The 17,773-nt window shown below is 34.7% G+C and overlaps 1 long non-coding RNA gene across 1 annotated transcript; it reads left to right on the top strand.

Moving 5' to 3' along the window:
* Positions 1 to 6,240: 6,240 nt before the first annotated feature.
* On the top strand, positions 6,241 to 17,345 carry LOC143911938 (uncharacterized). The gene is made up of 2 exons (XR_013260601.1): positions 6,241 to 6,431; positions 17,035 to 17,345. It is a non-coding gene; the product is annotated as an uncharacterized LOC143911938 (long non-coding RNA).
* The last annotated feature ends 428 nt before the right edge of the window (positions 17,346 to 17,773 follow it).

The following is a 17,773-nucleotide window of genomic DNA, read 5'->3' as shown; positions in this document are numbered from 1 at the left end:
CTGGGTTCGGAGAGCCACTACTCACTCTGTCTTCAGCTGTAATATAATAAACACGTGCATTAACATGCCAGTCGTCTCATTCGTTCATCCTCCATAACGTATACGGCCATCTCTTTCTCACCCCGTCTGTTCACCAAGATCTCGTTTACTATGCCATTACGTATGTAGCCATCTCTTTCACAGACCGTCTGTTCAAAGATAACAGATGGTCTGTGAAAGAGATGGCTGCATACATAATGGCATAGTAAACGAGATCTTGGTGAACAGACGGGGTGAGAAAGAGATGGCCGTATACGTAATGCCTGGAGCGCATCTTCGGTTTACTGAAAATCTGTGAACGAGTTGTCAGGTAACCATCCAGCACGACCCGAATCCTGCAAGTACGGACAGTATTCTTTAGTACATTCTATATGGACGCGCATGACTGCGTAAATGCGTATGTGCGAGTGGAGTATGAATACGTCCATATAATGTACCAAAGAATATTATCCGCACTTGCATGACACCTGCAGGATACGGGTCGTGCTGGATAGGTATCAACAGACCTTTATTGGGTGGTTAAGGAGATCCACGCACTGCCCGTGCTTCGTCCAGAATGCCTTCACATGGCCTAAGTACCTGCTTATAAAGGGCAGGTCGCTCACTGCATCTTCCTCGACGTGTTTGTTTACCTATTGTTATAGTCACGTACCAGATATGTAGTTCCACGGTCTCGCGCTGTCAGTTCTGAGAATTCTAGCAGGTAGTGGCTGGGTTACCGCCGCTAAAACCCAGCCACTTCCCATTGGTTACCGCTGGGTTACCGTTACCGCTGCTAAGTGCATTCGGGGGTCTGCATTGTTAGCCGACTTGCACTTAAGCCTGGATATAATCCTCAAAACCAATTAAGACGGCGGCTCTTTTTTCATATACGTTACAATACTAACGAGAACTCGAGTTCCAGATTATTCAATATTCGCGATTTTCGTAGCAAAGATTTTCGTTCGCGAGATCGCAATGTGCGAAATAATCCGTTTATGTAAGGCTTCAATAAATATTTATTAAATCAAAATTTTGGTATATCATATATGATTTTAGAGTTTTATTATGATACTCTTATTTCTTTGTAGGGGTAGTATTTCAGTTGTTGGTCATGCTCAGATTGTTGGCTAATTAGAATTTAAAGTTAAAAAATAAGAACCATATGAAACTACTGAGAAGTTTTGTACCAGTGGCGGCTCGTCCTAATGGGCTGCCGGGCTGCAGCCCCTCCTATAAAATTCTAAGATATTGTGGCGGCTCGCTTATACGACATGGTCGAGTTTGGTTGCCTTCCTGCGAGTGGGGACCAACCCGGCTGGGTTCGGAGAGCTGCTACTCACTCTGTCTTCAGCTGTCATATAATAAACACGTGCATTAACATGCCAGTCGTCTCATTCGTTCATCCTCCATACTGGTGACCCCCGACATCGAGCCACGCAGCCTCGATCAATTTCAACATGCCGCTCATCCCTGCCTCGCCGAGCCAGGCGGGGAAGCTACCCGTTGCGCCCCCATCGCCATCAACAGAGCGCGTCGCGGCCCGCGGGTGACAATAAACGAGCAGACACGGCTACCTACCTACCTACCTACCTACCGACGTCCAGCCACAACGTCGATGACAGGTGCTTAAAAAAATGGGGGAGCGAATGAGACGACGATCTTGACAGCTGGATGTGGAGTCATGCGCGATCCACTACACATAGAACGGTCATCCAGCACCACAAGACATACACCACCTCAGCACCATCATCATCATCATCATCAAGGCCCCGTCCGTCCCCACGAGCGTCGTCACGCCGAGACGGGCGGTAGCGCTACAACACCTCCACGAGCCACAACGACTCACAGTCCAGCTCGGAGTATCATCAACCACATCGATGCCCCTGCCGCCCCCGCCGCCCCACCAACCGACATCAGCCTCGGAAGAGCGGCGCCGCCGCAGCATCGCATCGCATCGGCGCGACCATCGGACCAGCCACCGTCCTGCTCGCGACGTCACCGCCCTCGAATCTACCGACCATTCAGGGCGGTACACCTATGTACACAGCGGATGACCCACGTCAACAATTTTTTTTCTCCCCACGTAATAATTTTTTCTCTTTGTGTAACAATAATTTTTTTCTTTTGTAAAATTTGTTTCTTTGTAATTTTGGTATCGCTGATGCTGGGGGGGGAGTGATGTGGCGGCTCGCTTATACGACATGGTCGAGTTTGGTTGCCTTCCTGCGAGTGGGGACCAACCCGGCTGGGTTCGGAGAGCTGCTACTCACTCTGTCTTCAGCTGTCATATAATAAACACGTGCATTAACATGCCAGTCGTCTCATTCGTTCATCCTCCATAATATATATTTAATAATACATTTAATATTTTATTTATTAATGATATTTTTTTTATTAGTTGGATGGGGACTTAACTATTGGGGCCTTCGACAGAGTAAATATTACTTACAATATCACCCATATCCAAAAGGGTGATATTGTAAGTAATGTTGACCGTTTCGAAGACCCCACTAACTTGTATGGTGACAGATGAATTAAAATGTTGCTGTACTGGCTGTAAAGTGTTACAGCGCCGAGCTGAACGCTGCCCAGCCCGGAGTTTCGGAACGAGAAAGAGAAAGAGCTATTTGCAACTGCAGATAGCTCTTTCTCTTTCACTCACTCTGCCTTTTGGGCTGGACAGTCGGCAGCCTTCGCCTGTTAAACGACATTCATCTGTCAGTTTGTTTAAGATTTCGCGCGCTTGATCTTACATTTGATTAGTTGAATCGCACGATCACAGCTTTATTCGTTTTCGTTACTCTTAATTGGTTGCGTACGAGCCCTCATCAAATCTTCGGTGAGTCGTTTTCATTTTGATAACAGCAAACTTTTTTCAAATCTGTTTAACTTTTTCTCGTAATTTTTATTTAAATATATTAAGATTTTTTTTCTTTTAAAAATGGAAGAACAAAAGAATTCATTATAATATTTACAAAATTTGCACTTTTCGCGACTAGAACTTAGAAACTAGAACCGAAAAAGTTGCTATAAAAGCATTAGGCTGCCTCACGCCCAATTTAATTATTTCACAGCCTGCAACTAGTAGATCTTTTAGTTACTCGCGAAAATTTAATCCAGACATTTATAAAAAATACAATTGGTTAACGAGATGTACAGAAAAAAACGCGTTATTTTGTTATCAGTGTCTTTTGTTTGGAGGCGAGTCGCCAGGCGAAGCATCTTGGACGAAAACAGGAGTTATTGACTTAAAACATTTAAACGATAAATTTAAAAACACGAGGGAAGTGTCGAACACTTAAAAAATGTGTGTAATCTCACGATTTTGGGAAGCTTGTCGGCGGGAAATAGATAAGCATAACGAAAACGTCAAAAAAAAAAAATCGGGATGTTTTATTTAAAATTATTGATTGCGTTAAATTTTGCGGTAAATTTGAAATGCCAATGAGGGGACACGATGAAACAGATAATTCAAAAAATCCAGGAGTTTTTCGGGGACTTCTAGAATATTCACAAAATTTCGACGATTCTTTAAAAAAACATTTTCAAACTTTTTTGGTTTTTAAAGGGACATCAAAAACTATTAAAAATTAACTTTTAGATTGTATTTTGAACGTGTGTAGGGAACAAATAAGTGCTGAAATAAAAATGTTATGGCAGATGAAACAACCGATGTATCGATGCATTGTCAACAGGTTAATGTTTTTCGTTACGAATTAGGGGGTTAAGTTTTTGAAAGGTTTTGGGGTTTTTTTTAATCCGCGTCGCGAAACCAGCAAGAACGAATTTTTTTTAGCAATCTTACTGGAGTACCAGCGTATTTTTCGAAATCTTCATCACGTTTGGACGCACCCCTTTAATGGGTGGTGAATTTTGCTAGTTTTTTTTTCAATAATACTTAAATCCACATGTAAGTGGTCGTACGCCAAAAATTGTGCTTATTTTGTCCTGTTATGACATGATAGAATAATTATGGTGACATTTTTTAGACATCTTTTCAGTGCAGCCCCGCCACTAAAAATTATTACGAGCCGCCACTGTTTTGTACCCTTATTGGTGATCCTAATTGATAGCAGCAAGCTGATATAAAATCAATTGGTGTTATAGTATTATGAGGAGCGACTGAGTGAAACGATGTGCTGTTTAATACACAACTACTACTGTATTTCACAGGTGAAAAGGAAGTTATGTATAGGGTGAACGTACATCCCGTTTTGCCGGGACAGTCCCATTTTTACATGCTTTATTCTCGTCCTGTCATTTTCGTAAAATTGTTTGATTTGTTTCATTTTGTCCATCCACTGATGCACAGAAGAATTTTTTGATTGATATTGTTTTTAATTTCATATTTTTCCGAATAAAATTGTTTCCCAAAAACAAATATTATTATATAAATATACATACAATATATTTATTTTAAATTAGCATTTAAATATTTTGTTACATGATTCATTTTATATGTTTCTGAAAAAAAAAAAAAAAATCACTTTGTGCTATTATTTTTCATCATAATTATTTTGAAATAACTGTAAAATATAATATTGTGTTATATTAATTTTATCATCTTTTCTTCATTTTCTTATTTTAAAGAAATGTGCGCTCTGCTAAAAAAAAATGAAAATTGAAGAAATGACAATTTTTAGTTGCATATAATTTTTGAAATTTAAAGAAACCGAGAATATCTTTTGCAAAAATTTGTACTTATTTATTTTGTTAATTTTACACGTATCAAAAAAAAAATCAGTCTGCGGCGCGGCAGTTGAAAATTCTAAAATGCTTCATTGGTTTGTAATCTAACAAAACTGGAAACGATCGACCTTGGAGTCACATTTTCAAGGTCTGGCCAGCAGCATAACGCCAGGGATTGAACCCGAGACCACACAATTGAAAGCATTAGACGCTTACCACTGATCTATGTTGCTTGTATATTATACATTTATGTAATAATACATGTATAATATCAACAATATTGATATAAATGTGCATATTGAATTATGAAACCTCATAATTTTGGTCGATCCACATGTATTATATGTATGTATTTATAATAGAGCGCAAAATAATATGAGTGAAGAAGGTATTTTCATTTTTACACCACGAAATATTTTAATAAAATGAAATATGATACATATACATATGTATGCATAAGTAAATTACATTACACATTTTTCGCCGTTTATTTGGCATAATGGGGATTAAATCTGCCAGTTCTATTGTTATTTTTATTTAATTTTGATGAAATGGTCGGTTTATTTTGACAATACGTTTGTAATTTGACATATGAAGTTCTATTATAAATAATGATTTTTTTTAATCTGAAAACACGTGATTAATTTTTGTTTATTAACTGTAATTGACTGACCAAAAATCAGATCAAAACTTGCCACTCAGAATATATGTAGTTAAACGTATTGTTTTTTGAATGATTTATGTACCAGCTTTAAGTTTTTTTATAACAATTTCATGATTTATATGATTTATCTACTGACGATAATTAATTATTTTTTTTTGAATATCGTACGGTTGAAATTTTGTGCAAATATTAAATATTCAATCAAGTCAAATAATATATGCATGCACAGTTCGTTTTACAATTTAATTGTACATTTCGGTAGCGGAAGTGGCCTTCTTTTTTTAGACATTGTTTACCACAGGAAGCAAAAATTGATTGAAATTGAATTAAAAAATTAATTCACGGTATTAACAATTACTATTTTGAGACTTTAATTCAGTTGCAAATGCAATTAAATTGGATTACAAGCAACAATTTATTTTTTCTCGAAGAAAAGCGCAAGGAAAATCTACGGAATCGGGACGAAATTTCCGTTTCATCAGCTAAGTACTACTTTCCGAAGGAAATAAAAGCGCCATTGAAATAAGGAGCGATGGCGGAAAATGGTAGAATGAATGAACCCCATTTCGGAAAAGACATCCCCGACAACTATCACCCTAATTCCGTTCAAGAGAGTTATTATGACTAATTATTGAGATAATTCACTAGAGAATACCCAACGCTATCAATAATATTACATACAGAATTCATCAAGTCAACAAAAGTGGAAACGTCACACCAAATATCAAGAATATTCCAGACCTTTTCAAGGAAATTCTGACCTCGATTACACCGACAACAATCAAAGTTTTCACAACGAATTTGATGATTCACACATTGCAAATGAGGTGACGTGCAGTCTGCGTCATGCGAATCGAATAAAAACACGACAAACGGTCGAGTCACGTTCAGTTCTTCGCCGTCAGCGGTCGTATTTGTTATAAATTATACAACGAAATGTCTCCTATAACGAGGTTTTGTTTACTGGCTGTAGTTTTCAGTGTGTGTGTCCAATGTGCACCCGTTCCAGACACCGTTTTTCAAGACTTGGATGAGTTTGCAATTACACCAAGAGCAGGTATGCTTTGAATAGAATATAAGACAATTTGTCGTTTTTTTTTCTGAAGTATCTGTCATTGTCTCAATGGTTATAATTAAAATCAATCAAGAAGATGTTACGACACAGTTGACGATGATTAATGGCGACATTCTAAATGTTTAATTAGTCGCGTGTTGCGTTTGTTGACGTACTTTATTGCTACAAAATATTGTTGCATTGATATGTTAATTATTCTGGGAATTGGATGTCAATTCAAATTGGTTATGCTAATTAATGCCAGTGACATTTTAATTTAGCAAACGAATTTTATACATATAATAATCAAATTGAATTTGTTAGATTAATTAGTTTTGTTGTATACTTTATGATATTCAAATAGTTGTGGTGAGTGTTTTTGAATTAAAATTTGATTTTACCCATATTATGGGGGATAAGTTTTCGTGGAATTTAGTCTGGAGTAAAATTAATCAAGTAACTTTCAAAAATATTAAGATATGTGAACTTTAGTGTAGTGTTTTATTTGAGCAATCAAAATTATATTAATGGAAAATACAGTATTTGATTTTGATTTTTAAATGCTTTTTATTATTACGAAATTATGTTCATAATACATCTTATATATATTTTAATAGCTACTGATCTACTTATCATTTTCTTTTTTACAATTTAATTTAATTTGGTTAGTAATCATAATATTACATATATTATTCTAATGTTAAGAGGGCTGGACACCAGCGCCTTGTCCATACAAACGTATTAGACTTCTCCCTTCCTCAATTATGGCACTAGAGAAAGTATTTTTGAATATGCTATGGATATCCACCATTAAGTTGCATCTATCGTTTTATTTTTTTGATTAGTTATTTTTTATAGGAGCTACGAGCCGCCAAACATCAATAAAATCGCCTCTTTTCTACACCCACGAAAATAGTACAACGTGCTTATTTAACGGTCGATTTAAAAAAAAATACGCGCATAGTTGCACATAAAATTTTTTCTTTCTCATACCGATGATGAAATTTTTTTAAAAATTGGTCCAGTTTCGGAGGAGAAAATAGGAGAATACGAAACCTCGATTTTGTCAATTTAAAATACGTTTTATCTGGTCGAAGCGCAACTGTTCACTCAATATATATATTGATATATATATTGTCGCATTCACTAAATATATATATCGAAGAAAGGAACGGCAACAAAATTAACGTTTCGGGTGTACATCCCTCTTAATGTACAGCATAATAGGAAAAAGAGCTCAAAAACCTATTTACAATTCTTATAAATGCTCATAATACATCTAATACATAATATTAATTAAAGACTCTCTAAATTCGATGACCTAGAGCAGATTGTGTTTAGGTAATCTGGAAATACAGTATGAATTTGAATAAAAGTATAAAAAAGGGCTAAAATAAATTTAGCTTAAATGGAATCGACGGGTTTTGTTAGTTTATCATAAATTTTCACAACGTATGAGCAGTTCAAATGTGAAAAGTCATTATTATTTTAGGCAATATACGAGTGTGTGTCGGAAATGTGTGTGGTGGTTGGGCGCTGTCGAAAACACGTCCACATAGAGTTGGTGAAATGTTTTTTCAGCTTAGAATAACCTTTGTATGATAATCAATGTTAATAACGCGTTATTATATAGACGAGATGATGTATGAAGATGAACGCGGGAATAATCAGACAGAAGTGCCAGATATGAGGAAACGGAAGAAAGTTATTTGGCCCTGGAAAACCCCCCCGGGGAAATAGTCGCGTAACAATAACGAACGAAAAAGGGAAAACACCTAAAATCTGCGCTTATTATTGTTGGGGTCGTTTCGAGGTCACTGTCCAGGGATGGGTACCTTATACCCCACACACTCCCCCGGGGGGCCATCCATCATCTGGCGAATTTTCATCGGCGATATCTTCAATACGCGAAAAACAATATGCGGGGGGTTATCTTTGGCATATCCACTGATATCATCGGTAAAGGTTGTGGAAATTAATTTATAAATATCTCAAATTACAAAGATTTAAAGATTTGTCTAGGTATCCCAGAGTCGTAGCTGCAAACGGTACGATAAATCCTATTATTTATTTATTTATTTATTTATTTATTCTAAACAGACCATTGTGGCATAACAGGAATTCCTAAAGCGCCACAATGGTCAAAAAATATAACACAAAAAAAAAAAATAACAATTAAACATAAACATAAATACATCCATACATAAACATAAAAAATAGCATTTAATAATAACAGATAAAGTAAAAATATCAAATAAAATATAGCATAAGGAATGCCTTGCACCTACAGCCAGTTTCAATAAATAGGTAAGAAACAACTACAAATACAAAACATCCCTGTAAGGCCCAAATGGAAGAGAGTTAATCAAAATTTCACTCATAAATCACAATCAATCATGAAAACAATGATGAGCGCAGACTACCAGATAAATGGGTTAGAGTAATTTCCGACAATTTACGCTCACTAAGGTGGAAAATATCACATTCAGTCTCGGCAGCAACGATTTCATTATATATACATTCATACAAAGAAATGTTATAATAATAGAAGTGGCTTTAGGCGTTATATTGTTGTCAAGTGACGATTGTCCACAGACATTTCTAAATGATCATCAGTCGTAATTGATGCTTGGTGCTTGACGTATGTCCGATAAAAACTTTTGTTTATATTACTCGCCAGATGGGCAAGCATCGGTAAAAATTGCACAATGCATTCAAAAATACACAATAAACAACATGGGATACATTTTTATAAATAAATTGATCTGATTGTATTCCGTGCGTTGTAGCGTAGTTATGGAGACGCACCGCGTAATATTGACACAATTTATTTATTCGTAAGGGCCCTTCTATTATTATTATTACATTTCTCTGCATACATACAAGACAAATTCTCTTTTCTGAGAACTTTTTGTGGAAAAAAAATTCTTTTATTAAAAAATATAAACAAAAAAACCAAAGGTCGTTGTTATATATTACTAGTGTTGTACCCGATGAAATATCATCACATGGGTGTTGGCATATTAAGTTATTAAATAAATAAAAAAATAAAAGAAATGTGTCGGTCCTGTATTCGATTCGATTAAATTTTTTTCAAATACCTTTTAAATATATTTAATTTAATATTTAAATTTAATTGTTTAATATGAGAGACCTTTAGAAAGTTCATAATATTTGTAGTAGTTTTCCACATTTATTTGTTGTAGAAATCGCTTCCTATGATATTATATATAACTAGTGTTGTACCCGATGTCATATCATTGCGTGGGTGTTGGCATATTAAGTTATTAAAGAATAAAAAAATAAAAGAAATGTGTCATCGGTCTTGGGTTCGATCCCCCCCCCATGCGGTCCAATTTTTTTCAAATACCTTTAAATATATTTAATTGTTTAATATGAAAAAAATGGTAAAAACTATCTACCTACCTACATATAAACAATATAAAACACCAATAGAAAAATTAATTAATTAAATAAATTTTCAATAGATGGTGGTTAATGCTCAGAGACTTTGGTAAAAGAGAAAGAGAAAACATTGGTAGCAAACAGTATATGTATAGAAGTTTTTATCTTTTGTTATTATATTCGTACGTTTTGTCAGAGAAATGTTATATTAATAGAAGTGCCCTTTGGAATACATTTCTTGTTTCAATACACGCGTACTGTTTCCATAACTACGTAGTATTGTACACGTATGCGTATGCTAGCTGTCGCCAAGACGCTTTCATGAAAACTTTAACTTTAAAAAACGGAAAACGTTACTTAAATGATCAATTTATTTATAAAAATGTATCCCATGTTGTTTATTGTGTGTTTTTGAATGCATCGTGCAATTTCTAACGATGCACTTGCCCGTTGCCCTTGCACCAAGAAAAGTTTTTATCGGACATACGTCGAGCACCAAGCATCAAATACGACTGATGCTAAAATTATTTAAGATTGTCTGTGGACAATCGTCACTTGACAACAATACAACGCCTAAAGCCACTTATATTATTATAATATTTATCTGCGTTTTGTTGGCATTGTTTTAGCTGTGAAGTACATACATATGTACATACATACGTCGAATCGAAACGATTATTATAGTACGGCGAGCGTTATCTCACATACACAGACACACAGGATAGTGATATTATGTATATATATGTATATGAATATAATAACGACCGAGCCAGCAGCGTGGCTCGGTCGTTAAGCTTCTGCTTAACACTGAGAGGCGCCGAGTTCGATCCCTTGAGCTGACCTCGATTGAAAAGAATTTTTCTGAGTATATCTGTAATGCTGCTGGTCAGACCAGGATTTGTGACTCCTGGTTGATCGTTTCCTATCAGAGTTTGCCAATTTTCTCTGATTTCATTGTTGAAACGATTCCCGATTAAAAATTGGCTAAAAATCCTTCCTACCCACTATGTCACCACTATTTGAGTATGATTAATGTAAATATTACAATAAAAATGTATGTACAATTCATAGATGTCTCGTTAATTGTCGAGTTTAAGTCAGTGTCTCGTAATTTAGCGACTTATATAATAAATAAAAAAATGCTGTATTGTTTGTAATTTGGCCAGGAAGGCGCATTGGGGTTTACCTGTAATGCCTTCCTGGTATGAAAAAAAAAAAAAAAAAAAAAAAAAAATAAAAAATGAAAAATAGCGACGTACACATGTAGGATCGTGTGACTTGTTGTATTGTGTTGTGATTAAATGCTTAATCTGTTGGCTAGTTTCTGAGAAAACATTACAATGGACAAATCGTTATGGATTTGTCCTCCTATTTGTTAGCAAACAAATATTTACTTGAGTGGCTATCTACATATATTCGTAGAATAATAACACATTACGAATTAATTTTACCTTGGAGGACCTTGGAACTGCATATTGTTGGTTAGAGAGTAATGAAATTATGTTTACATATGTAAATATGTATGTAATAACAATTTGTATTAAAAAATCAAAATGTTTGTGCTACTTGATGAAGATTCAAAACGAGTATTGATTTACTCTAATTTTATTAAGATAAACTGAATATGGTCTATTTATATTATTGTCACGTGTATTTTATCATTTTATATGGCAGTTGGTGCGCATGCTGCCACCCTTTGATACAATGGTGCGATGATTTAGCGCTAATAATTCATAGGAGTTTACGTGCGGCTTTTGCTTTACAGCCCTTTTTCATTCTTCATTTGGAGATAAATTACCGAACATAAGTCTTCATTTCCTTTTGAAAACTACCATTCGGTGAAGTGCGCTGCCGACTTAAGAGTCGCATAACTCTTATCTTTTCAAGTCATTTTTTTCAATTAAGTCATTTTTCCGAGGCGATTCCTAAGATATGCAGTAAGAATTGATAAAAATGACTGCAACTAATCAAAGCTGCTAAATTTAGCTTGAATTTTTTCTAGGAAAAATTAAAAGGGGAATTTATATTGCTCTGAATCATGTTGGTAGCACCGGTCATACTGATCGATAACACAAATCTTCAGTATTATATCAAGAATGTTTTAATATTAAAGTTTAAATTGTGCTGTATATACATATGTATATACAGCTAGCAGTATAGCTCAGTGGTTGCGTTTATTTTATTTTATTTTACATAGATTTACCTTTTCATTTGTTTTATATTTGTAAATTTCAATTTCTTCTTATATTCTATTTTATAACCTTTTCCAAATATTTTAATACTATAGTTTAATTATGCAATGTTCTACATATTTTGTCATGCCTTTATTCTTTACTTTTTAATTTGTTTTCCTTATATTTATCTTTTTCATTTTTGTAAAAATCTATTATTGGACTCGGATGTTACATATATTATTTATTTACTATTTGTTTTTTTATACATATCTATGTACATCCTGTCTGTTGATTTTTCAATTAATAAAATAAAAAATAAAATAAAATAAAATAGATATGTATGTACCAGGAAGGCTTGACAGGAAGAACCCTATGCGCCTTCCTGGACAATTAACTATAAACAATGCAGCATTTTATTACTACATAAATCACTGTATTTAGAGAAGCTGAAGAACACGAAATAACAATTAATTAAATAATTAATCCATTGAGATATCTATGGATTTAGATTTGTACATAATTTTTACAATTTGTACATACAATAAATACAGAAGATTTGTGTCAACAATAGGAAAGATGATTTTTTTTTGCCAATTTTGAGGAACCGTTACAACAATGATCAGGTAAAATTGGCAAACTCTGATTAGAAACGATTGATTTGGAGTCACAAATACCCCCAAATCTAACCAGCAGTATAGCGGATCGAACCCACTGATCACTTGGTGCTAAACATACACGCTACCATTGAGCCATACTGCTGGCTATGTTTAGCACCAAGATATCATTGAGTATGATCCCGGGCTAATCTTTAATACTGCTGGTTACAGTTGGATATTTGTGACTCCAAGTCGATCTTTTATTACCAGAGTTTGCCAATTTCATCTGATCATTGTTGAAACGGTTTCTCAAAATTGGCAAAAAACAAAAATATTCCTACCTGCTGTCACAAATTTTCTGTATATAATGTATGTACAATTTGTAAAAATTATGTACAAATCTAAATCCATAGATATGTCGATGGATTAATTATTTAATTAATTGTTATTTCGTGTTCTTCAGCTTCTCGAAATACAGATTTGTCAACAAATCTTCTGTATTTAATGTATGCACAATTTTTAAAAAAGTTTGTACAAGTCTCAATGGAATAATTAATTAATTGTTAATTTAGTGTTCTTCAGTTTCTCGAAATACAGTGATTTATGTAATAAAAATGCTGCATTGTTTGTAATTAATTGTCTAGGAAGGCGCATTGGCGCATCTTCCTATCAAGCTTTCCTGGTGTATATATGTATATGTAAAATAAAAATACAAATAAAATATGTATGTATGTATAATGCTATTTAAAAAAATGAAATATAAACAGTGTTACCAACTTTTCTTATTTACAATCGTGTATGCGTGTCTCTCTCGACTCATTCGAACACTAATGAAGTATTTCTCAAGATAAAAAAATTCCACGAGAAAAAAAAAACTATGGAAGCTTTTTAGAAGCAAATGGGAAATTGGAAAACGTGTCCGGAACCGGGTTGTAGTTGAGTTATCTTTTGCGGCAAAAAGCTCGACGTTTTACCTATGCGATGTGTGTATGTGTGTGTGTGTTGACCCTTTAAGCGCCGACGTGTTCGCTGTCGTAGGCGATAAGCTTTTAGCGGTCTTAACGGCGTTTTCCCATCCGGTTCTGAAACCAGCTTCGAGCTCATTTTTTCCGGGAGGGTTTTCTTAGCGCGATGAGCGACCGTCGATGTTTGCTTGTGGGAAGCTTTTCAAGATTGTGAAAATATTTTTTTCCCCAGCGCGGTGAAAGCTCATTGTACTCATTCGAATTTTAAATATTACCCCTTCGAGACACGTAAAGTTTGCGGAAGAAAAAATCAAGTCGAACCATGCTCGAATTTGGCGCTGTTACGGCAGCTGTCATCGTATTCCGTTGATGCGACCCCTTCCCCCTTCCCCCTTCCCCCAATACTTTCAAAAAATGTTATATCTATACAGGGTTGCCAGATTTCTTCCAAGTCAAGCCGGAACCCCCCCACCCGAAAAAATCAACAATATTAGACCACTTCGTTTTTTAAAATAATTAAATTTGGCAACAATTAGAATCATAGTTTTCAATGCACTGTAGAATACCTATGTATACTTTCAACGGGTCTACCTCACGGGCCCGAATGTGAAACGCCTGAAAACGCAAATATCGAAAATCGAAAGATCTTAAGTCGAAAGATCAAAAAAGGGTCTCTCCCCTCGTCGGACATACTCACTTAATTTGCGCGAGCAGGATACAACAGGAACAAGAGGAACAGGCTTTTCCTTCCGTATTCTGCGCGCGCACATTAAACAAGGCTGTATGACAAAAAGAGAGATAATTTCACCGCATGCCATTCATAAATATTATATATATATGTACATAGTACCGTTTACCATGCACCCTTTTTTTTGATCTTTCGACATAAGATCTTTCGATTTTCGATCTTTGCGTTTTCGGGCGTTTCACATTCAGGCCCGTGAGGTAGACCGCTGTAAAATTGGCTTTCTTACCCAATTTTCTATTGCGAAAACCTTGAGTTATTATTATCTCTTAGGTTTCGCCTGATTTTCTCCATATACATATGTCTCTATGGATGATTATTAAAATATAAATATTTCGTATTGTTACATAATAAATAATGTTATTATTCGTATTGTTTACGATGTTTATAATGTCTGACCATAGATATCAGATGTTGTTTCGATTTGTTTGTATGTTTAATCATGTATTTAACAATATATGTATTATATAATTTATCGATTCTGAATCTGTTTAGGACATTCGCCACTTTGGAGCAATCTGTTAGGCGAGTGTGCATGATTAATTAAAAAAAATAGTTATCCGGATTTTTTTTTGATTTTTAAATACTTTTTATTATTACGAAATTATGTTCACAATACATCTTATATCTATTTTAATAGCTACTGATCTACTGATTATTTTCTATTTTACAATTTAATTTCATTTGGTTAGTAATCATAGTATTATATTATTCTAATGTTGATCTACATCATAATAGGAAAAAAGCTCAAAAACCTATTTACAATCCTTATAAGTGCTCATAATACATCTAATATATAATATTAATTTAAGACTCACTAAAGTCGATGACCTAAAGCAGATTGTGTTTAGGTAATCTGTGTGTTATACCTGAAGGGTATAGACATTTTGTTGTAATCACCGAGACTCTTCACAAGTGTGCTAGTATGGTTATTAGTGATTCTGTCATAGAATCTACTGGTTAGTTTGTTAGTAATGTCTGTAACAAATGGAATATTATATATGGCATGCATTTTTTTCAAGTTAGTATATATGGATGTATTATAAATTATTTTTAGGGATTTATTTTGTATTAATTGGAGTTTGGAAAGGTTAGTATTCGAGGCGTTATTCCATACAGGTGAAGCATAGGTTAATAATGGTAATATGAGCGCGCGATATAATTTTATTTTATTTTGAGTTGATATAGAAGTATGGCGATTAAATATTGGATATATTGAGGATATACCCCGCATCGCCTTGCATTTCGCTGCCTCAATGTGAGGTGCCCATCTCATTATTTTATCGAACGTCACTCCTAAATATTTTATTACTGACTGCCATTGCAGACTTTCTCCAGAGGGGATTTTCAGATCTGAAATTCAGGCTTATGCTTTCTAACACTAAAGAATATGGCGTCTGTTTTGAATTTTCCACTTAGTGAAGTGTTCAGTCATTGTTTTAATTGCAAATTCAAGATTTTTAAGAATAGTGTCCGGTTTTTTGCTACTTGTGAAGCAAGCGGTATCATCTGCATATAGGGCTATGTGACAGTTTTTTGGAATAGGTATGTCATTTATATATATGGAGAACAAGTGCAGGCCAAGCAAGCTCCCCTGCGGATCACCAGCTGCGATTATTTTTGGAGACGATAATTCATTATTTACGCTAACCACTAGCTTTCTACGAGTTAGGTACGATTTGATGATGAGAATTAGATAGTTTGGTATTTTGTTAATAAGGAGCTTATGAATGAGTCCATCGTGCCAAACCGTGTTGAAGGCCTTTTCTATGTCGAGACATACCATTTCGGTACTTCTCTTCATATTATAGTTCTTCGTCACGTGTTCACGCGTAATGTATTTAAAACGTACAATATTGATGTATTGCTCGTAATGAAGTGGAATTGTGTGTTGTTTTAAATTCAAAGGGTAGTCGTAACGGCTTATTATTCTACTCGTGTGAAGTTTGAGTATAACGTGTCTAAAATTGTCAATGGAAAGGATGAGAGGGAAAGGTGGGTGTGGGTCAACGTGACGGGTAATTAATTAAAGGTTTCAACACCTTAATCGCTTTATTCCCGATGGTGACGACCCGCTGCTCTCCCTTTATTCTCCCCCACCCACCCCCTTTACTGCCATGGCCGACCGGAATTTACCATTTTTCTTCTATCCAGAGGTTTTGCAACATCTGGTGCTCGGATCCACGTCAATCTGTCGGAAGTTCCCTCCGCAAATTACTTCCACCTGATCCGAGATCGTCTCCCTTACGCGGAGCCGTTTCAGCTGAAATGACGCGCGTTTACTTCATATTTTTTTTTACATTCGCCTCATTCGAACCGTGTCGAAAAAAATACACGAAAAAATCACCTCGATATATTTTTTACACAACAATATCGTGAGTGATTTAAATTTTGAATTTCGACAAGACGTTTCGTCTAAATATTTATGTATGCACACAAATATGTACATACATACATATTATAGACGTCAAAATCTGATTTATGTTCTGATATACAAACGATCGTTTTCAGACGAGAAATTTCAAGTTACATCTTTTTAACGAGTTCATAAACGTACACGTCAATTTTCGAACCCTCGTTAAGATGCACAAACATCGTATCAAAATAAACATCAATTATTTTCTACCCTACCCAAGTTTACAAACGATTTTTGTTTTGGTTTTGCTTTGTTAAAAAAATTATTTGAATTTTTATTTTTATATTTTTTTTTCTTTTTTTCAGGAATTGTGTTTCATGTTCCGAAAGATTTATGCACAAGCAACGACGAGGTAATAAGCGAAAAATGCGCCGATCATTGCCAGGCTAAAGGATACACGCATGGACTTTGCTTTAATAAATTGTGTACTTGTAATTAATTGATAAGTTAGTATGTAATTAATTAAGAATTGCTTTATTTATATTTACTTTTTGGAAAATATACGCTTAATAATACTGAATAAAGCAAAGGGCGATTGATTTTTTAAACAATTTTTAAATTTTATTAAAAAATAAATAACAATTCGTGTACTAAAAAGAATAAAATTTTAATATTTATTTATTTATTTATTTATTTACAATTATACCAGGAAGGCTTAACAGGTAAACCCCAAATGCGCCTTCCTGGTCGACATAATTATTACATAGATACATGTAAATCTAAACAATATCTGACATCTATGGTCAGATATTACAAACATCGTATTAATACGATAAATAACAATGAATAACTTTCATGTAACAATACGAATTTTTAAATTCGATAAACAACCACAGAGACATCTATGGTGAGCAATATGGCGAAACCTAAGATATAACAATAACTAAAGGTTCGCAACAGAAAATTAGGAAGGAAACGCCAATTTTTACAGGAATCGTTTCAATGAAAATCAGAAAAATTGGCAAATTCTGATAAAAAACTATCGACCGTGACAAACCAAGGTCTGGCCAACAGCGAGACTTAGCGGGAATCGAACTCGTAACA

This window comes from Arctopsyche grandis, chromosome 5 (genome assembly GCF_051622035.1).
Source record: "Arctopsyche grandis isolate Sample6627 chromosome 5, ASM5162203v2, whole genome shotgun sequence".
Taxonomy (NCBI): Eukaryota; Metazoa; Arthropoda; class Insecta; order Trichoptera; family Hydropsychidae; genus Arctopsyche; species Arctopsyche grandis.
This window is presented reverse-complemented; position numbering and strand designations above follow the sequence as displayed.